This window comes from Triticum aestivum, chromosome 5B (genome assembly GCF_018294505.1).
Source record: "Triticum aestivum cultivar Chinese Spring chromosome 5B, IWGSC CS RefSeq v2.1, whole genome shotgun sequence".
Taxonomy (NCBI): domain Eukaryota; kingdom Viridiplantae; phylum Streptophyta; class Magnoliopsida; order Poales; family Poaceae; genus Triticum; species Triticum aestivum.
The window spans coordinates 203,942,400-203,966,855 of NC_057807.1; positions in this window are offsets into that span (position 1 = coordinate 203,942,400).

The window sequence follows — 24,456 nt, forward strand, 5'->3', positions numbered from 1 at the left end:
GAAATACCTTTGGGTGCGGATGAGGCTACACGGGGATTATCCCCCTGACATTATCGAATTGAATACTCTTATGGATTTGAGAACACTTTATGTATGTCTTGCTATGAATACCCCTGGTGACAATGGGGTATCATATTGAGTCACTTGATATTTGTTTTGGCACTCAACTCGCGGATTCCCGAGGTGACATTAGGGTAATCTATGCATAGGGGTAAATGCACATTCTTGTCTTTGTTTCTCCGGTTGAAATCTTGGGGCACTCTTTGAAGTTCTTTGAGTTGGATTGAGTATTATGAATCTGAAATTGTTTGATGCATATCGTATAATCAACTCACGGATACTCGCGGTGATATTGGAGTATCCAGGTGACATTAGAGTTGGTTGATGTGTATCATATGGTGTTATTTTAGTACGAACTCTTGGTTAGATCAATCGAAAAGAACAACTTGGTGTTATTTTAGTACGAACTCTAGGATAGATTGATGGGAAAGAATAACTTTGAAGTGGTTTCGTACCCTACGCTTATGTTCTCCGCTAGATAGGAACTTTGGAGTGATTCTTCATCGCAAGTTGAGGGATGGTTATATGATCCAATTATATTAGCATTGTTGAGAGATTGCACTAGCGAAAGTATGAACCCTAGGCCTCATTTTCAAGGATTGCAATACCGTTTGTGCTCCCTTTTGTCAATTTCTACCTTGCTGTTTGTAATTTTTCCTGTTACAAAAATCAATATCTACTATCCATATTACACTTGTATCATCATCTCTTCACTGAACTAGTGCACTTATACAATTTACAATTGTATTTAGTGTGTTGGGGACACAAGAGCCTTTTTGTTATTTGGTTGCAGGGTTGTTTGAGAGAGACCATCTTCATCCTACGCCTCCCACAGATTGATAAACCCTAGGTCATCCACTTGAGGGAAAATTGCTACTGTGCTACAAAACTCTGCGCTTGGAGGCCCAACACAAGTCTACAGGGACAAGTTGTGTAGTAGTCATCAAGCTCTTTTGTGGCGCCGTTGCCGAGGAGGTGAGTGCTTGAAGGTATACCTTTAGATCTTGCAATTGAATCTTTTAGTTTCTTGTTTTATCGCTAGTTTGGTTTGTAAAAGAAAACTACAAAAAAATGGAATTGAGGTTGCATCATATTGTCCATCTTTATAATGTCTTTAATGAAAATGATGGAAAGGAAAGTCGTGCTCAATTGATAGAAGAAGAATTTTATAAAATGTTTGACAAAAAAACTTTGAATGATGAGAATGATTGCAATGTTGTTGTTAAGAATTCTTTGAAGACGCATGATGCTAATGATATGCAAAGCCATAAGCTTGGGGATGCTATATTTGATGAAGATGGTACTTTTAGTTCCCCAAGTTTTGATGAGAAAATTTATTATGATGATTGCATGCCACCTATTTATGATGATTATATTTATGAAAGTGGATTTGGAGAGGTCATGACTTTATTTAGTGAGGAATCCACTATTTTGGAAGAGGTTTCAATTAATTATGATGAGAACCAAGTTGCTATCTATGATGATTCTATTGATGACATGTATGCTATAAATAATAATGATAACCATGAAACTTGTCATCATGATTTTAATTTTCAATCACATGATAGTTATTTTGTTGAGTTTGCTCAGAATAAATTTGCTTATGTGGAGAGTAACAAAATTTCTATGCTTATGCATCATGAAAAGAATGCTTTATGTGATAGTTATATTGTTGAATTCATTCATGATGCTATTGAAAATTATTATGGGAGAGGAACATATGCTTTTACCTATTTCAATAATATCAAATTTCCTCTCTATGTGTTGAAAGTTTTGAAGTTGCACTTGTTTTGCCTTCCTATGGTAGTCGATTCTTGTTCCCATAAATTGTTTGCTCACAAAATCCCTATGCATAGGAAGTGGGTTATGCTTAAATGTGCTTGCCATGTGTTTCATGATGCTCTTTTTATGTTTCAATTCTTATCTTTTATGCGAGCATCATCGAAATCATCATGCCTAGCTAAAAAGGCATTAAAGAAAAGCGCTTGTTCGGAGACAACCCAACAGTTTTACCTACCGTTTTTGTGTGTTCAAATGATTAATATACTGTACTAATCATGTTTTATAGCTTTTGTTTCAATAAATTACCAAGTAAAGCCTTTGGGATAGTGTGGATGCTAGTTGACTTGATTCTGTGCAAAAACAGAAACTTTTGCTTCTAGTAAAAGAATTGTTTAAATTCACTGGAGCATTCAAAAACTCTGAATTTTTTAAAGATGATTTATATAAAAATTTCCTACATTGTCATAATTTTTGGAGTTACAGAAGTATGGTTAGAGTACATATTACTATAGACTATTCTGTTTTTGGCATATTCTGTTTTCAATGCATAGTTTGCTTGTTTCCTAGTTTCTATGGCTTATATTTCTCAATATGAATTGTGTAAATGATAAGATACAATAAGAATTGTATGAGAACAATCATGAATCTTGTATTTGACATTACGAAAGTGAATGATTTATCTCTATCATACTAACCTATCTCATGAAGTTCCGTTAAGTTTTGTGTGATTGAACTTTTCAAGCTTTGGGTGAGATATCAATATCAGGAGAATAAGGAGTGACAAGACCCTAAGCTTGGGGATGACCAAGTCACCACAAGGTAATATTCAAGGAAGGTCCAAGCAACTAAGCTTGGGGATGCCCCGGAAGGCATCCTCTCTTTCGTCTCCAACATTATCGGTAACCTTAGTTACTTGGAGCTATACTTTCATTCATCACATGATATGAGTTTTACTTGGAGCATCGTTTTCTTTTGTGAGGATTTGCTTGCTGTTATTTAGAATAATTTTTTGTATCTTTTACTTCAATAAAAATGTCAAGTATAGCCTTTGCCATGCTTATTTTGCAAGTCTATATGTGGCTGTTTGAAAACAGAAAGTTGCACGCTAGTGCGTGAATTCTTGAAAAATGTCAGAATGTGATAAAATGTTAAATTTCTTGCACAGTAAGCTATGATAAATTTTCTACAGTATGGTATTTTTTTAGAATTTTTGGAGTTAGAGAAGTATGAATCCTCTTGCATTCTTTACAGACTGTCCTGTTTTGGCAGATTGCTGTTATGTTTGCATATGTTTGCTTGTTTAATGATTCTATTTGAGGATAGGATTATTAAATATGCAGCAACATTTAGTATGCAATGTTAAATAATAATTTTAGTGATTTGCTACAGTAGAGAATGATAAGGTTTTTGCATTGATTTATGCTAACTCATCTCATGATTTCTTGTTGAGTTTTGTGTGGATGAAGTTGTTGAGATTGAGGAAAACCGTGATATGAGAGGAATGAAGAAGACACAAGAGCTCAAGATTGGGGATTCCCAAGGCATACCAAGATAATATTTCAAGAAGTCTCAAGCATCTAAGCTTGGGGATGCCCCGGTAGGCATCCCACCTTTCTTCATCAACAATTATCGGTTGGTATCGGTTGAGCCTAAGTTTTTGCTTCTTCACCTGATGTGCTATTATTAGAATGTCATTTTATTTTGTTTTGATTGCTGTTTTAATAAAATACTTAAATCTGAAAGTTTTTAAATGAGAGAGAATCCTCGATTAGCTAGCCTTTTACTTAACTACTCGCTTGATCTTCACTTATATCTTTTAGGAGTAGTTTGTCATTTACTCTTGTGCTTCACTTATATCCTATGAGTAAATTGTTTGAACTGAATATCATAAAGTTGAAATTATATGTTCATATCTTGCCTAGTAGTAGCTTCACATTGGGTTTATAAAGTGAAATCTTTTGAAACTTGACAATCACAATATTGGTCATCAAGCAATTCATGAATGACTATTATAAGGAAGATAACTTTCATATACAAATAGATTATCTTGGACATTTTCTATGATTGTGAATACCCATTAATTATTTTCAAACTTGAGCAAATTAGTTGAAGTTGCACAAGGAAGACAATGTAATGAGTTATGGTTGTGTATATTTGCATAGAAGTTATATTGTTATGGATCCTCCAACATGTTGTGTTTTCTTAGGATCTTTTGCTAGCCAAATATTCATACTAAGTAGAGATACTACTTGTGCATCCAAAAAGCCTTAAACCTAGTTTCTTGCCATGAGTGTCCGCCATACCTACCTATGGATTGAATAAGATCCTTCAAGTAAGTTGTCATCGGTGCATAAAGCATTAAAAATTGCTCCTAAACATATTTGATCTTTTATTGTAAGGGAAAATTGAGCATTGTACGAACTTTTGATGGCAAAGTAATAAAAGCGACGAACTGCATAATAAAGCTTGCTATCTTAAGGGGCAATATAATGTGAAGTTCCTTTGCATTAAGAGCTTGGGTCCAAATAAAAAGTGCATGATAACCTCTGGTTACTTCTGCGAAGGGCCTATCTTTTACTTTTCTGTATTTACTTTTATGCAAGAGTCAATAGTATGCATTCTCATTTCAACCTTAATTCTTCTCTAGTTAGCAAGAATCATGTGGTGGGGAAAGATCTAGGCACATATGACCAGTCAAATATATTTGATCATGATTCATTTTTGTTGAAAATTATCTCTATGATAAATGAGTTAGGAGGTGCTACTTCTTGAGCTTGCGTTGGTTTTTCCCTTGAACAGGAAGCGTTGATGTAGCATAGTAGAGATAATTATTTACCTTAGTTAGAGAACCAAGGTATCAATCCAGTAGGAGGTACAAGCAAGTCCCAATCTACGCACCTGCACAAACAATCAAACACTTGCACCCAACGCAATAAAGGGGTTGTCAATCCCTTCACGGTCAATTGCAATTGTGATATCTGATAGAGATAGGTATAAAAGATTGCTAGAACATAAAACTAAATAAATTGCACAAAGTATTTTTGGTATTTTTGGTTTATAGATCTGAAAATATATAATGGAAAATAGACCCGGGGGCCATAGGTTTCACTAGAGGCTTCTCTCTTGAAGGCAAATAATACGGTGGGTGAACAAATTACTGTCGAGCAATTGATAGAAAAGCACAAAGTTATGATGATATCTAAGGCAATGATTATGCATATAGGCATCACGTCCGTGTCAAGTAGACCGACTCCTGACTGCATCTACTACTATATCTCCGCACATCGACCGTTATCCAGCATGCATCTAGAGTATTAAGTTCGTAAAGAATGGAGTAACGCCTTAAGTAAGATGACATGATGTAGAGGGATAAACTCATGCAATATGATGAAAACCCCATCTTTTTACCCTTGATGGCAACAATACAATACGTGCCTCACTACCCCTACAATGTCACCGGGTGAGGACACCGCAAGATTGAACCCAAAACTAAGCACCTCTCCCGTTGCAAGAAGTACCAATCTAGTTAGCCAAACCAAACTGATAATTCGAAGAGAAATACAAAGATATCAAATCATGCATATAAGAATTCAGAGGAGATTCAAATAATATTCATAGATAGGTCATAAATCCACAATTCATCGGATCTCGACAAACACACCGCAAAAGAAGATTACATCAGATAGATCTCCAAGAACATCAAGGAGAACATGGTATTGAGAATCAAAGAGAGAGAAGAAGCCATGTAGCTACTAGCTATGGACCCATAGGTCTGAGGTAAACTACTCACACTCATCGGAAGGGCAATAGGGTTGATATAGATTCCCTCCGTGTCGAAGCCCCCTCCGGCAGATCGCCAGAAAAGGCCCCAAGATGGGATCTCACAGGAACATAATGTTGCAGTGGTGGAAAAGTATTTCCGTTGCTTCCTCTGAGGGTTTTGGAATATATCTGAATTTATAGGACGTAGAACTTGGTCGGTGAACTACTGAGGGGACCACAAGCCAGGGGGTGCGCCCCCCTAGGACGCGCCCCTACAGCTTGTCGTCGCCTCATGGGTCTTCTGACTTCATCTCCAAGTCTTGTAGGTGTCTTCTGGTCCAACAAAAATCATCGTGAAAGTTTTATTGCGTTTGTACTCCGTTTGATATTCCTTTTCTATGAAACTCAAAAACAAGAAAAAAAGTGGAAACTGGCACTAGGCTCTTGGTTAATAGGTTAGTCCAAAAAATAATATAAAATAGCATATTAATGCATATAAACATCCAAAACAGATAATATAATAGCATGGAACAATAAAAAATAATAGATACGCTGGAGATGTATCAAGCATCCCCAAGCTTAATTCATGCTCGTCCTCAAGTAGGTAAATGTTAAAAACATAATTTTTGATGTGGAATGCTACCTAATATATTTGTCCATGTAATTTTCTTTATTGTGGCATGAATATTCAGATCCATAAGATTCAAAACAAAATTTTAATATTGACATAAAAACAATAATATTTCAAGCATACTAATAAAGCAACCATGTCTTCTCAAAATAACATGGCCAAAGAATCCCTACAAAATTATATAGTCTGGCTATGCTCCGTCTTCATCACACAAAGTATTAAATCATGCACAACCCCGATGACAAGCCAATCAATTGTTTCATACTTTTGATGTTCTCAAACCTTTTCAACTTTCATGCAATACATGAGCGTGAGCCATGGATATAATACTATAGGTGGAATAGAATATGGTGGTTGTGGAGAAGACAAAAGGAAGGAGATAGTCTCACATCAACTAGGCGTATCAACGGGCTATGGAGATGCCCATCAATAGATATCAATGTGAGTGAGTAGGGATTGCCATGCAATGGATGCACTAGATCTATAAGTGTATGAAAGCTCAAAAAGAAATTAAGTGGGTGTGCATCCAACTCGCTTGCTCAGAAAGGCCTAGGGCAATTTGAGGAAGCCCATCATTGGAATATACAAGCCAAGTTCTATAACGAAAAATTCCCACTAGTATATGAAAGTGACAACATAGAAGACTCTCTATAATGAAGACCATGGTGCTATTTGAAGCACAAGTGTGGAAAAAGGATAGTAACATTGCCCCTTCTCTATTTCTCTCATTTTTATTTTGGGCTTGGCCTCTCTTTTTTTCTCCTTTTCTTTTCTACCTTTTTTATTTTTCGTCCAGAGTCTCATCCCTACTTGTGGGGGAATCATAGTCTCCATCATCCTTTCCTCACACGGGACAATGCTCTAATAATGATGATCACCACACTTTTATTTAGTTACAACTCAAAATTACAACTCGATACTGAGAACAAAATATGACTCTATATGAATGCCTCGGGCGGTGTACCGGGATGTGCAATGACTCAAGAGTGACATGTATGACATATATAAATGGTGGCCTTGCCACAAATACGATGTCAACTGCATGATCATGCAAAGCAATATGAAAATGATGGTGCGTGTCATAATAAACAGAATGGTGGAAGTTGCATGGCAATATATCCCAGAATGGCTATGGAAATGCGACAAAAGGTAGGTATGGTGGCTGTTTTGATAAGGTGTATGGTGGGTTTAATGCACCTGCGAAAGTTGCGCGGTACTAGAGAGGCTAGCAATGGTGGAAGGGTGAGAGTGCGTATAATCCATGAACTCAACATTAGTCATAAAGAACTCACATACTTATTGCAAAAGTCTATTAGCTATCAAAACAAAGTATTAGACGCATGCCCCTAGGGGGATAGGTTGGTAGGAAAAGACCATCACTCGTCCCCGACCGCCACTCATAAGGAAGACAATCAATAAATAAATCATGCTCCGACTTCATCACATAACGGTTCACCATACGTGCATGGTACGGGAATCACAAACTTTTACACAAGTATTTCTAATAATCCATAATTACTCACTAGAATGACTCTAATATCACCATCTTTATATCTCAAAAGAAAGAATCAAACTTCACATAATATTCAATGCACTTTATATGAAAGTTTTCATTATATCCCTCTTTGATGCCCATCATATTAGGACTAAATTCATAACCAAAGCAAATTACCATGCTGTTTAGAGACTCCCCAAATAATATAAGTGAAGCAAGAGAGTTCAACAATTTTTATAAAACAAAGCCACCACCGTGCTCTAAAAAGATATAAGTGAAGCACTAGAGCAAAATTGCCTAGCTTAGAAGATATAAGTGAAGCACATAGAGTATTGTAATAAATTCATGGTTTAAGCGTGTCCCTCTCAAAAGGTGTGTACAAAAGGATGATTGTGGCAAACTAAAAAGCAAAGACTCATATCATACAAGACGCTCCAAGCAAAACTCATATCATGTGGTGAATAAAAATGTAGCCTCAAGTAAATATACCGATGGATTGAGACGAAAGAGGGGATGCCTTCTGGTGCATCCCCAAGCTAAGGCTCTTTGTTGTACTTGAATATCACATTGGGGTGGGTTGGGCATCCCCAAGCTTAGGCTCTTGCCACTCCTTATTCCATAGTCGATCAAATCTTTACCCAAAACTTGAAAAGTTCACAACACAAAACTCAACAGAAAACTCATGAGATCCGTTAGTATAAGAAAATAAAATCACCACTTTTGGCACTATTGTGACCCCATTATTTATTTATATTGGTGTAATATCTACTGTATTCCAACTTCTCCATGGTTCATACCCCCGATACTACCCATAGATTCATTAAAAATAAGCAAACAACACATAGAAAGCAGAATCTGTCAAAAACAGATTAGTCTGTAGCAATCTGGCAATTTTGAATACTTCTGTAACTCCAAAATTCTGAAAATTAGGACAACAGTGGAAATTTGTGTATCAATCTTGTGCAAAAAGAATCAGTATTATTTTGCGCTTTTGTGAATTTTGACAATTCTGGCAATGGGCGCAAAAGTTTCTGTTTTTCAGCAAGATCAATTCAACTATCACCTTAAGCCGTCCCAAAGGTCTTACTTGGCACAAACACTAATTAAAACACCAAAACACAATTACTACAGAGGTAATAATGTGTATCTCATAAAAACAGAAAATAAAAAGATTGGGTTATCTCCCAACAAGCGCTTTTCTTTAAAGCCTTTTAGCTAGGCATTGAGATTTAAATGATGCTCACAAGAAAGATAATAATTGAAGCACAAAGAGAGCATCATATAGCATGTGACAAACATATTTACGTATAATATACTTCCTATTCACATGCATTTTTATATGCAAACAAATTATCAAGACAAGCAAAACTAGCATATGCAACGAAGAAGAAAGAAACAGTAGCAATCTCAACATGACGAGAGGTAATTTAATAACATGAAACTTTCTACAACCATATTTTTCTCTCTCATAATAATTATATGTGAGATCATATTCAAATTCAACAATATATCTATCACATAACATATTCTCTAGATGATCCACACGCATGCAAAGTTGACACTCTCCAAGATAGTGGGATTAACATTAACCAAAGTCATGACCTCTCCAAGCCCACTTTTATCAAAAATTTCGTAAGATTGACCATACTCCAAAGTAGTGGGATCATTATTACCTAGAGTTGACACTCTTACAAACCCACTTTCTATATTATTGCAAACATATTCATCATGAGGCTTAAATAAACTTTGAAGATCATAAGAAAATCACCCCAATCGTGATCATTACAACAACTAGTGGACATAGCAAAATTAGCATCCCCAAGCTTAGGGTTTTGCATATCATTAGCACAACTGACATTAGTAGAATTTATAGTAGAACCATTGCAATCATGCTTTTCATCTAAGGAGCTATCGTGAATCACTTCATAAATTTCTTCTTTTAACACTTCACAATTTTTAGATTCACGAATTTCAAGCAAAACTTCATAAACATAATCTAGTGCACACAACTCACTAGCAATTTGTTCATGCTAATTGGATATCTTAAAATGATTAGCAAGTGGATGAGGATCCATAAACTCTTTGCTTCATGTTTTTGAATAAACACACAATTGTGCCAAGCAAATGAGCGAACAAACCAAGTAAGACATAAGAGCAAATTGAAAGAAGGCAAATAAAAAGGCAAATCTTTTTGTATTTTTTTGAAAATCATTTTAGAAGTAGGGGAGAGGAAAATGAGAGGCAAATGGCGAATAATGTAATGCAAGAGATGAGAGTTTATGATGGGTACTTGGTAGGCTTGATGTAGACCTCCCCGATAACGGCGCCAGAAATTCTTCCTGCTACTTCTTGAGCTCGCGTTGGTTTTCCCTTGAAGAGGAAAGGGCGATGTAACAAAGTAGAGATAAGTATTTCCTCAGTTAGAGAACCAAGTACCAATCCAGTAGGAGGTACAAGCAAGTTCCCAATCTATGCACCTGCACAAACAATCAACACTTGCACCCAACACGATAAAGGGGTTGTCAATCCCTTCACGGTCAATTGCAATGGTGAGATCTGATAGAGATAGGTATAAAAGATTGCTAGAACATAAAACTAAATAATAAGTACATAATTTGTAGCAAGGTATTTTTGGTTTTTTTTGGTTCATAGATCTGAAAATATATAATGGAAAATAGACCCCGGGGCCATAGGTTTCACTAGAGGCTTATCTCTTGAAGGCAAATAATACGGTGGGTGAACAAATTACTGTTGAGCAATTGATAGAAAAGCGCAAAGTTATGATGATATCCAAGGCAATGATTACGCATATAGGCATCACATCCGTGTCAAGTAGACCGACTCCTGCCTGCATCTACTACTATTACTCTACACATCGATCACTGTCAAGCATGCATCTAGAGGATTAAGTTCGTAAAGAACAGAGTAACGCCTTAAGTAAGATGACATGATGTAGAGGCATAACCTCAAGCAATATGATGAAAACCCCATCTTTTTACCCTTGATGGCCACAATACAATACGTGCCTTGCTACCCCTACTATGTCACTAGGTGAGGACACCGCAAGATTGAACCCAAAACTAAGCACCTCTCCCATTGCAGGAAATACCAATCTAGTTGGCGAAACCAAACCGATAATTCAAAGAGAAATACAAAGATATCAAATCATGCATATAAGAATTCAGAGGAGATTCAAATAATATTCATAAATAATCTGATCATAAATCCACAATTCATCGGATCTTGACAAACACATCGCAAGAGAAGATTACGTTGGATAGATTTTCAAGAACATCGAGGAGAACATGGTATTGAGAACCAAAGAGAGAGAAGAAGCCATCTAGCTACTAGCTATGGACCCGTAGGTCTGAGGTAAACTACTCACGCTTCATCGGAAGGGCAATAGGGTTGATGTAGATGCCCTCCGTGATCGAATCCCCCTCCGGAAGATTACCAAAAATGGCCCCAAGATGGGATCTCACGGGAACAGAAGTTTGCGGCAGTGGAAAAGTATTTCTGTGGCTTCCTCTGAGGGTTTTGGAATATATCTTAATTTATAGGACGAAGAAGTTGATCGGTGGACTCTCGAGGGAACCACAAGCCAGGAGGCGCACCCCTACGGCTTGTCATCGCCTCGCGGGTCTTCTGACTTCACCTCCAAGTCTCGTAGGTGTCTTCTTGTCCAAAAAAATCATCGCAAAAGTTTTATTCCATTTGGACTCCGTTTGATATTCCTTTTCTATGAAACTCAAAAACAAGAAAAGAAATAGAAACTGGCACTGGGCTCTAGGTTAACAGGTTAGTCCCAAAAATACTATAAAATAGCATATTAATGCATATAAAACATCCAAAATAGATAATATAATAGCATGGAACAATCAAAAATTATAGATACGTTGGAGAGGTATCAGGAGGCGAAACATTAAGCCTATCTTTCTCTGTGTTTGATAGATGCCATTTGTTCTAAGAATATGCTTTGAGTACTAGCAATCATAGAAGACTAGATGATGATTGAGTATGTGGAGCTCTTACTTTGACTTTGTTGAATACGTTGAACTGCAATTGCTTGGTGACTGAGAACATACGTTGAACTGCAATTGCTTGTTGAATACGTTGAATTAGGAAAAATGCGCGTTTTTCAAAATTGCATTTTAGGCCCAAATAAATGTTCACCTTGTCCGGCTTATTTTTAGAGGACGGGGAAAATTTATTTCGGGATTTTTGGAGTCCATTTAGTATTTCTTTTCTTTCTTTTTCTGCATGTCAGAATTATTTATAAAAAAGGCAAACCGACTTCGGGCCGTACCCGACCTGGACTCTTCGTGCCGGCCTTTAAAAGCCGCCGCCCCGCGACCCCAGCCCGTCCCTCCACCACAGCCCACCTGCGCCCAAACCCTAACCCTAGCCGATCCGCGCCGCCGCCATCGCCGCCCGTCGCCGCCCCGCCGCCCGTCGCCGACACCACCGCCACCACCGCCCGTCGTCGCCGTCCCGCCCGCCGTCGCCGTCCACCACCGCCGGAGCTGCCGCCCGTCGAGGTAGCCGTTGGAGCCTCGCCGCCGCCGGTTTTTCCTCAAAAAAACCGTTCGATTTTTTTAGATCGGTTTGTCGGGTTTTCTCGGTTTAGTTTATTTAACGAACGCCCGTTCGTTCATTTGTTTTAACGAACGGTTTTCACCGTTTAGCCGCAGACAGCGAACGTTCATTCATTAGCCTGTTTGTCAGTTTTTCTTTTTCTCGGGTTTTTCGCGATTATTTTTGATCGTGATTTCTGATCCGATTTTCGTTTTAGTTTAACTTTTCGCTCGTTTATCGGAATCAGGCGATTCAAGCGCCTGGAGTTTCATCTCGAAACCCTCTTTCCGTTTAAACTTAAACAAGTTTTTGCTACTATAAAATTTGACTTAGGTCCAGATTAGTAAACGAAGCTTGTTTCTTTCGCCGTTTGAGTTTTGTTGCTTTGTTTGATTTGATTCGTTTTGCAAACCGGAGTTCTTAAGTTGAACTTTCTGGTTAGATCTCTTATTTGAGTTGTACCCGTGCATTAGATGAGTGCTTATTGTATGCTTGTTTGTTTGCAATAGAGTACCCGGAGTGCGCTGTGTGCTATTACGAGTCTCTAGGTTTCAGGGATCATCAACAAGTGATGAGGACATCAATACCATTGTCACACCCACAACCCCTACTGCTACATATACGGGACCAATTACTAGAGCTCGCGCACGCCAATTAAATTATCAGGTACTTTCGTTTCTTGGTAATGATTCTAATGTTCATGAGAATATGATGCTGCCTAAATTGGATACATTTGTTTTGCTTACAAATGAAGGGCCTAGCTTGGAGAAGGATGAACATTGGAGCAAGAACAAGCATGGAGATGATGCCATGCGCAAGGGGAACAAGAACGGAGTTACATGTGATGATTTCAGGACTTTGAAGCCACCATAATGGTTGCATGAAGCCATGGACGAAATATACAAGATGCCACTTCATAAATTTCGTCCTGAGGCTATTATAGGTGCTGCATCTCCTTTTTATTGGGCCAGGCCCATGTAATTTCGAAATACATAAGTATATGCTATTTTTAGAGTCCGTATGTGTGGGGAAACAAGAGATAGGGTTGATTTCGGACCCCTCCACCAAGGGCCACGAAATTCCCCCTCTCTTCCTCCATATATACAGCCCTTAGGGCACCATTTAGACTTTGGGTTTTGTTTAGATTAAAAGTTCGCCATAGCTGCAACTTCGCGTACTTCGTTTGTGTTCAACGACCAGACAAAGGCGTCACAGAACCCCACCTTGATAAATAAAGCTTTCATCTTATATTCGCAATATCCAGATTGCAATCTTAGTTTCTTGCTTGTTCTTCGTTTGCTCGCAGGAAACAGACCCTCGTGGTCAGGTTGATCGTGCTCCGGCGTGGTCAATAACCTCTCGGAGTTGGTTTAGCGATTGCTAAGGCGCGACGTCCTCGCACGTTCGTAGTCGGATCGTCAAAGTCGACTTCCACCAAAGCGATATCCATCATCTCATCGAAAGACGGGACACCTTTGCCTCTATCAAGTGGTATCAGATTTCCAGGTTGCTCGGTGAGATTTTACAGTTTTTCGTAGTTTAGATCGAGTCTGTTCTTCATACCTATAGTCCACGAAAAAGCCAAAAAAAATTAGGGTTAGTTCATCCCATCCGAACCAATCTGAGCCTTGCATAATCTTTTCTGTATTTGCTTTGTTGAATTTGCGGTTGCATCGTCGTGTCCAGTTGCTGGTCTTAGCGTCTAGTCTTTTAGTGTTTTGAGGTCCGTTCACAGGTTGTCACGTCGCCGCTGCCATATATCACCACCGCATCATCATCGTCGCTGTTGCCATATACCACCACCACATATTCACCGCCAATCCGAATCCATATAGCCACCACATATCCGCCGCCATCACGCCAATCTGAGTTCACCTGCAACATATATCTGCCACCTGTCCGTGTTCCACCAGATTCATCTCCGCCACCAGTCCGAGTTCCACCAGATTCATCTCCGCCACCAGTCCTAGTCCGAGTCTAGTAATTGTTGCATTGTTCTCGATTTCCAGATCACGCGATACTCCGAGTCGTGACAAAGAAGGACTCCCCAACTTCCGAGCCATCCGCAGAAGAAAAATAGTTCCAATTTCAAAAAAAAAACTAAGTCTGGAAAATTCTGGCTAGGCCGTTTTTAGACCATTTGTAGACTTTTTCGAAAAAAATTTGTTGCGGAGCAAAAAAAAAAAGAGGAAAAAAAGTGCAAAAAAAAAGAGAAAAAAATTCAGAGTGTGCTCCTCCCTTGTTTACGTGCCGCGCCGTGATTTTGTTGGTGTTCTAGGCTCGCGTCTCTAGCATAGTCTAGCCTAGGACCAGCACAGTACCGTCGTTGAGCGTTTATTCAACTTTGCATCTCTGAATTGATTATTGCTGACCCTTTTTGCTACCATATTATAAGCCTTCCCAGCTCCACATACATCTACGTCGTGCGTTTGACTCTCCCTGGTAATCGCTCTATCCAAGCTTTGAGAGTTTTGACTACAACGATTGCCGATCACCGCCTGTTGCTGGGTAAGAACTGGTAAGAATTTGAGTTTTGCTTGACGGATTTGTGACACCCACCACCACCACTTTTTCGTACTCTGTAGGATCATATTATTGTGTGTTTCTATTGCTGCTAACCATGCCAGGATCACAAGCCAACGAGATTGACTGGGAGAATTTATCAAACAAGGAGCTTCATGATAAGTTTCAGCAAATGATGACTGAATAGGTGCAAGATGTGCTGAACAATTTTGAAGAGGCCATGGAGAAGATCACTGGCCTTGAGAAGACGTTCGAAACAAAGCTCGATAACAAGTTTAATGAATTGCTCGCGCGTCTTCCACCACCACCACCCACTACACCTAACGCACCTCTCCAACAACAACAACAACGACTACCTCCACGTCGCGAAACAAACCTCCGCCGAGCAAGCCGTGTTCCTCTTGCGTTTGGCCAAACTGTTGGTGCTGCTGTTGATACTTCTGTGGCTCCTGCTGCTGATGCGGAGGAGGATGATTATGTGGGAGATTATGAGGATGAGGTTGATCAAAATCAGCACTACGTGCAGCCACCTGTACCACCACCAGCAGGTCGACCTCAGGTATATATTCGTAATGGTAGGCCTGCACCACCACCTCAGGTACGAGATGATGTCCATATTCCTAAACTGAAATTGAATATTCCACCATTTGAGGGTAGATATGTTCCTGATATATATCTTACTTGGGAGTTAGAAACTGAACAACGATTTACATGTTTACAATATCCTGAGGAGAGACGAGTTGCTGCTGTTGTTTGTGCTTTCACTAGTTTTGCATGTGTATGGTGGTCTGAACATTGTAGATTATATCCTATTCCAACTACTTGGGCTGCTTTGAAAACTGCTATGCGTACGCGTTGGGTTCCACCATATTATCAATGTGAATTGCTTCAAAAATTGCAGCGTTTAAGACAAGGGAAAAATTCTGTAGAAGAATATTATCAGGAATTACAAACTGGCATGATTAGATGTGGTATTGTTGAGGAGAATGAAGCTATGCTTGCACGTTTTCTGGGTGGATTAAATAGAGAGATTCAGACCATTCTAGACTATAAGGAGTATACTAATATCACTCGTTTATTCCATCTTGCTTGTAAAGCTGAACGTGAAGTGCAGGATCGACAAGCATTGGGGCGAACTAACTTTTCTGCAGGTCGACCTTCATCATGGACACCACGTGCATCTTCTACTTCAACTGCACCAGCACCTCCATCCGGTGCCACCTCCAGCCGTGATACAAGAAAACAGGCACAACCACCATTATCTGCCAAGAGCGCACCTACGGGGCCTGCACAACGTTCTTCTTCTTCCATGGCATCAACAGGGCACACAAGTGATATTATTTGTCGTCGTTGTAAGGGAGGAGGTCATTATGCGAGAGAATGCAAATCTCCGCGTGTGATGATTGCTACCGCGGATGGTGGATATGAGTCTGCTAGTGACTATGATGAGGAGACTTTGGCTCTTATTACACGTGAAGAACATGGTGGAGATGATTCTGATCATGAGACGCAATACTTGGCTCCTGAAGACGCTGACAGGTATGAATGTTTAGTTGCTCAACGTGTTTTGAGTGTGCAGATCACACAAGCTGAGCAAAATCAGAGGCACAATTTGTTCCATACCAAGGGAGTTGTGAAGGAACGTTCTGCGCGTCATCATAGACGGAGGGAGCTGCAACAACTTGGCTAGCATGGAGATGGTGGAGAAGCTTTCTCTCACCACAAGACCACATCCACATCCTTACTACATCCAATGGTTCAACAACAGTGGCAAGGTTAAGGTAACACGTACTGTTCGTGTGCATTTTAGTATCTCTACATATGCTGATTATGTTGATTGTGATGTGGTACCTATGCAAGCATGTTCCTTATTACTTGGTAGACCATGGCAATTTGATAAAAATTCTGTACACCATGGTAGAAACAATCACTATACTCTTGTTCATAAGGATAAAAATATTACTTTGCTTCCTATGACTCCTGATTCCATTTTGAAAGATGATATTAATAGAGCTAATAAAGCAAAACAGGAGACGAATAAGAGTGAAAATCAGATTGTGGCAAAAGAATTTGAGCAACAAATGAAGCCTAATAATAAACCATCTAGTGTTGCTTCTGAAATTAAATTGAAAAGTGCATGTTTATTTGCCACCAAATCTGATATTGATGAGCTAGATTTCAGCAAATCTGTTTGCTATGCTTTTGTGTGCAAAGAGGCATTATTTTCATTCGAGGACGTGCCTTCCTCTTTGCCTCCTGCTGTCACTAACATTTTGCAGGAGTTCGCTGACGTCTCTCCACAAGACGTGCCACCGGGATTACCGCCTATTCGAGGGATTGAGCATCAGATTGACTTAAATCCCGATGCTTCACTGCCAAACCGTGCACCATACCGTACCAATCCAGAGGAGACGAAGGAGATTATGCGTCAAGTACAAGAGCTTCTCGACAAAGGTTATATACGCGAATCCCTTAGTCCTTGTGCTGTTCCTATTATTCTAGTGCCGAAAAAGGATGGTACATCACGTATGTGTGTTGATTGTAGAGGCATTAATAATATTACTATTCGTTATTGTCATCCTATTCCTAGGCTAGATGATATGCTTGATGAATTGAGTGGCTCTACAATATTCTCCAAAGTTGATTTGCATAGTGGATACCATCAAATTTGTATGAAATTGGGAGATGAATGGAAAACAACATTCAAAACTAACTTTGGATTATATGAGTGGTTAGTCATGCCTTTTGGGTTAACTAATGCACCTAGTACTTTCATGAGATTAATGAACGAAGTTTTACGTGCTTTCATTGGACGATTTGTGGTAGTTTACTTTGATGACATATTGATTTATAGCAGATCTTTGGAAGAACATTTGGAACATTTACGTGCTGTTTTTATTGCTCTACGTGATGCATGTTTGTTTGGTAACCTTGGGAAGTGCACCTTTTGCACCGACCGAGTATCTTTTCTTGGCTATGTTGTTACTCCACAGGGAATTGAAGTTGATAAAGCCAAGATTGAAGCTATTGAGAGTTGGCCGCAACCCAAAACGGTCACACAAGTGAGGAGTTTTCTTGGTCTCACTGGGTTCTATAGGCGTTTTGTGAGAGATTTCAGCACCATTGCTGCACCTCTCAATGAGCTTACAAAGAAAGATGTGCCTTTTCTTTGGGGTACCGCACAGGAAGAAGCCTTCTCGGTATTGAAAGATAAGTTGACACATGCTCCTTTACTCCAACTTCCTGATTTTAATAAGACTTTTGAGCTTGAATGTGATGCTAGTGGAATTGGATTAGGCGGTGTGTTATTACAAGATGGCAAACCTGTTGCATACTTTTCTGAAAAATTGAGTGGGCCTAGTCTGAATTATTCTACTTATGATAAAGAATTATATGCTCTTGTTCGGACTTTAGAAACATGGCAGCATTATTTATGGCCCAAAGAATTTGTTATACATTCTGATCATGAATCTTTGAAACATATTAAAAGTCAAGCTAAACTGAATCGTAGACATGCTAAATGGGTTGAATTCATTGAGACTTTCCTTATGTCATTAAACACAAGAAGGGAAAAGAAAATGTTATTGCTGATGCATTGTCTTGCCGCTATACTATGGTTTCACAACTTGACTTCAAAATATTTGGTTTGGAGACCATCAAAGATCAATATGTGCATGATGCTGATTTTAAAGATGTAATGCAGAATTGTAAAGAAGGAAGAATGTGGAACAAGTTCGTCGTTAACGATGGATTTGTGTTTCGTGCTAACAAGCTATGCATTCCAGCTAGCTCCGTTCGTCTTTTGTTGTTGCAGGAGGCGCATGGAGGAGGATTAATGGGACACTTTGGCGTGAAGAAGACGGAGGACGTACTTGCTACACATTTCTTTTGGCCAAAGATGAGACGGGATGTTGAGCGTTTTATTGCTCGATGCACTACATGTCAAAAAGCTAAGTCACGACTCAATCCTCATGGTTTATATATGCCTTTGCCTGTACCTAGTGTTCCTTGGGAGGATATATCTATGGACTTTGTTTTAGGTTTACCTCGAACAAAGAAGGGGAGGGATAGCATATTTGTTGTCGTGGATAGATTCTCGAAAATGGCACACTTTATACCATGTCATAAAAGCGATGATGCTGTTAATGTTGCTGATTTGTTCTTTCGTGAAATTATTCGCTTGCATGGTGTGCCAAATACTATTGTTTCAGATCATGATACTAAATTTCTTAGCCACTTTTGGAGATGTTTATGGGCTAAGTTGGGGACTAAACTGCTTTTTAGTACTACTTGTCACCCCCAAACTGATGGACAAACTGAAGTAGTCAATAGAACGTTGTCTACTATGCTTAGGGCTGTTTTGAAGAATAATAAGAAAATGTGGGAGGAATGCTTGCCTCATATTGAATTTGCTTATAATCGTTCATTGCATTCTACTACTAAGATGTGCCCTTTTGAAGTTGTGTATGGTTTCCTACCTCGTGCACCTATTGATTTGTTGCCTCTTCCATCTTCGGAGAAGGTTAATTTTGATGCTAAACAACGTGCTGAATTGATTTTAAAAATGCATGAGTTAACTAAGGAAAACATTGAGCGTATGAATGCTAAATATAAACTTGCTGGAGATAAGGGTAGAAAACATGTTGTGTTTGCACCTGGAGATCTTGTTTGGTTACATTTGCGTAAGGATAGATTTCCTGATTTGCGCAAATCAAAGCTAATGCCACGTGCTGATGGTCCCTTTAAGGTGTTAGAGAAAATAAATGATAATGCATATAAACTTGAGCTGCCTGCAGATTTTGGGGTTAGTCCCACTTTTAACATTGCAGATTTGAAGCCTTATTTGGGTGAGGAAGATGAGTTTCCGTCGAGGACGACTTCATTTCAAGAAGGGGAGGATGATGAGGACATCAATACCATTGTTACACCCACAGCCCCTACTGCTACATATACGGGACCAATTACTAGAGCTCGCGCACGCCAATTAAATTATCAGGTACTTTCGTTTCTTGGTAATGATTCTAATGTTCATGAGAATATGATGCTGCCTAAATTGGATACATTTGTTTTGCTTACAAATGAAGGGCCTAGCTTGGAGAAGGATGAACATTGGAGCAAGAACAAGCATGGAGATGATGCCATGCGCAAGGGGAACAAGAACGGAGTTACATGTGATGATTTCAGGACTTTGAAGCCACCATAATGGGTGCATGAAGCCATGGACGAAATATACAAGATGCCACTTCATAAATTTCGTCCCGAGGCTATTATAGGTGCTGCGTCTCCTTTTTATTGGGCCAGGCCCATGTAATTTCGAAATACATAAGTATAGGCTATTTTTAGAGTCCGTATGTGTGGGGAAACAAGAGATAGGGTTGATTTCGGACCCCTCCACCAAGGGCCACGAAATTCCCCCTCTCTTCCTCCATATATACAGCCCTTAGGGCACCGTTTAGACTTTGGGTTTTGTTTAGATTAAAAGTTCGCCATAGCTGCAACTTCGCGTACTTCGTTTGTGTTCAACGACCAGACAAAGGCGTCACAGAACCCCACCTTGATCAATAAATCTTTCATCTTATATTCGCAATATCCAGATTGCAATCTTAGTTTCTTGCTTGTTCTTTGTTTGCTCGCAGGAAACAGACCCTCGTGGTCAGGTTGATCGTGCTCCGGCGTGGTCAATAACCTCTCGGAGTTGGTTTAGCGATTGCTAAGGCGCGACGTCCTCGCACGTTCGTAGTCGGATCGTCAAAGTCGACTTCCACCAAAGCGATATCCATCATCTCATCGAAAGACGGGACACCTTTGCCTCTATCAGCAAGGTAAGTAACACTTTGATCATACCTCTTTACTACCCAGTTTTATTGCATTAGATCAATCCTCAAACAATTGCATGGTTAGGATCTGTTTAGTATGTGGGTTGGGAAGTAGATGGGGTAGTACCTATTGTCCTGTTTATTATCAAACCTTTGGGAGTTACTTCTATGTTTGCTTATAATGCTATGCTATGCTTGTAGACATGGATTGGGTGAGTGTATCCATGACAGACGTGAGATTTTTAATTAATGGTTCAACTTAAGGTGGCAACTTTAATACACATCTGGGTGGATTGAGGCACCTGGGGAACCCAGTGTTGCCTGTATTTTTGGAAATCCCGGGGTACCGTGTGATTCTCCTATGGACTGCCACCCAGGCTCAAAGGGATCATGAGATTTTCATGCTAGAAACTTCCGTGTGCAGCCGCAAGCTACTATGGGCTCTAGCATAGTTGATTAAGTCGTGTGAACTCTTACAGTGGTAGACTAGCAGATGCAGGGGATGTAGGTGGTACTGTGTACCCATCGTAAGGTGCTAACACTTCTGAAAGACTATGTCTCGGTCATTCATTTCTCAAACAATATGTAGTGCGAGAATCTAACGGAGGAGATCGAGTCTTGCGGGGAAAAGTGCGCAAACCTCTGCTGAGTGTATAAACTAATCATGGTTAGCCGTGTCCCCGGTTATGGGTGTTTTGAGTATCTAGTACTTGGATTATCATGTGAATCTCATCATGTTACTTAAATTAATTTTGATTGGGTTTAATGATGATGCTTAATTGGGATTGAGTTGGGTGAACCTTCTCATTGTTTAACAACCACCATGATAGTTAAATAAAATTTATTCCTTTGTTGTAGGGAAAAATTGGCTTTATGCAAAACTGTAACCATAGAGCTTTCCACCAGCCATATATGCATGTAGTGATAGCATTATTCTGTTCATTATTCTCTATGTGTTACATTGCCAGCATATTCCATGTGCTGACCCGTTTTTGGGCTGCAACGTTCATGCTGCAGACTTTTCAGACGACGAGTAAGGTGCCTTAGGTCGTGATCTTTCACTCACTAATGCCATTGGAGTTGATGGACTCACTTTATCTTCCAAGCCTTCTGCTGTTATCGTTATTAGATGGCCTTAAGCCATATTTATTGTAATAAGTTCTCTTTTGAGACATTTGATGTAATAAGTGTGTGATTGCTACTCTGTTAGAAATCCTTCAAGTACTGTGGTGTCAGCATTACCGGTCCAGGGATGACACTAATGCACAGAGATCATACTGTTTGAGGTCTGGTCGCTACAAGATGGTATCAGAGCACACGCTGACTGTAGGACACGACCACTAAGCTAAAGCCGTAGATCACTACTCTCTTCTCATTTCTGACTCCTCTACCTTTTCTACTCTTTAGGATGGCGGATGCAAGGAACAAGTTCACGCAACCGGATGAAGATACACCTTTTGGACGCCACTTGAAGGAAGTCACTAGATACCTGAATATCGGAGTACCAAGCTTCACCGGGACCTACATCATCACTTTACCAGAAGAGGAGCATTGGATGATCCAAGTTCAAGTTCCAGGAAGGACGTTCATGCCAGTCACTGAGCCCATAGAGTTTTCCTTTGATGCACCAACCCGGAGTCTAGGAGAGCAAGGCAGCCCACATCACCATGGGACACATTGGAGAAGTTTACCACAAGGATCTCAAGGATACTATCTACCAGATTTGTGGGCGCCAAGATGAGCAATGGGAGATGATCAGCACCAGGAAGGATTGATCAATTGCAGCTTTGATCCAGGAGCTAAACCAGCACATTCGTCACCAGGAGAACCAGATGTGCACAGGCATGATAGATCTGAAGAAGGCAATGGCAAAGATCACGGAGCTGGAAGAAGAACTCAAGTCTACACGCGATGGATATGAGGAGGAAATGTCGACACTCATGGAGAAGAATGATGATCTGAAGGAGAAGCTAAAAGTGTTCATGGGATTCCCCGCGCCAAGAGGAGAAGACGACGATTGCACTTGCCTAGAGAACTACATCATCATCGACGACACCGACTCAGACCCCGACGATAGCAATGATGACTTTGTTGATGAAGCAGGAACAGATGTCATGGATTCTTCGACCGATCAATTTTTCTAGTCGACCACCATAACAGTAGTAGTATTCCCCCATGTATATAGTATAGTCCGAGCAATTTTGTCACGATAGTTAGATCGTTGTATGCCCTTGTTTGAATGATTGAAGTGATATTGATTGTGTTTATCTCATGTGCATATGGGTAGTGTTTTCTCTCTGGATCTATTTCTATTCTATATTCTCATCCTTTCTAAACCCTCAGATGCCTCCAAGACGTGACAATGGATTTGCTTTCCCACCGGAGCTCACTCAGTTGATCCAGCAGCAGAATGCATTGATGCAGATGCTAGTCCAGAATCAGAATCAGGGGAACAACAACAACAACAACAACAACAACAACAACAACAACCCACCACCACCACCTGTTGATCACTTAGCCCGTTTCTTGAGGCTTAATCCACCGGTGTTCTCTAGTAGCACCGAGCCGATAGTTGCAGATGATTGGCTCCGCAAGATTGGAAGGGAGTTGACCACTGCAGGATGCACATATGCCGAGAGAGTGCGCTTTGCCGCACATCAACTTGATGGACCCGCAGCATCATGGTGGGAGAATTTCACAGCCACTTACCCCATTGACACTGTCACATGGGATCAGTTTCAGCAGGCTTTCCGTACTGCCCATGTTTCAGCAGGAGCTATGGCCATGAAGAAGCGTGAGTTTCGCAACTTGCACCAAGGAGGACGTAAGTTGGCCAGTATGTGGATGACTTTAGTAAGCTAGCACGTTATGCCCCAGATGACATTGCTACGGATGCAGCTAAGCAGGAGAAGTTTCTGGAAGGACTGAATGATGAGCTGAGCATGCAGTTGATGGTGGCAACCTTCAACAACTACCAGGAGTTGGTAGACCGAGCTCTCATGATTGAAGGGAAGCAGCAGCAGATTGACAGCCGCAAGAGGAAGTATGGACAAGGGAAGTACAATTCTGGAGCTCGGCAGAAGCCTCGTTTTACCCCAAACTCAGGAGGACCTTTTCAGCATACCCATGGAGGTCACAATCACAATGGAGGGAGTTCGCACAACCATAGTGGCCCCAAGAATGGCAATGGGAATGGAGGAAGTAGCGGTCAAAACCGTACCAACCCAGCCACCCCAGCCAAGAAGGATTTGAGCCACATTACTTGCTACAAGTGCCAGAAGACTGGACATTATGCCAATGAATGTCCTGAAGCTAAGAATGGAAATGTCAATGGAAGCTCTGGGAAGAAGCCTAACCCTTTCAACAGGGGACAGGTGAACCACGTTACCGTGGAGGAGGTTGAAGCCCAGCCAGATGCAGTAATATGTAAGTTTTTGGTTAAGTCATTTACTACAGTCGTTCTTTTTGATACTGGTGCATCGCATTCATACTATCAAGGGGATTTGTGGATAAGTATAAACTGCCACCCAAGCCCTTAGGTCACCCATGTTAGTAACCTCGCCAGGAGCTGAGTATATGGCTAGTCTATGGTGTGATCGGTTACCATTAAGGATTGGTAACTACGTGTTCCCCTCAGTCCTAATAGTATTGGAGTCACAAGGACTGGATGTGATATTAGGCATGGATTAGTTATCGAAGTATGGAGGGAACATAGAATGCGCCAGTAAGTCGATTTTGCTTACCACCCCAGAAGGAAGAAGGATCAAGTATGTATCCCGGCATGTGCCAAAGAGGACTCAAGTGAATTCCTT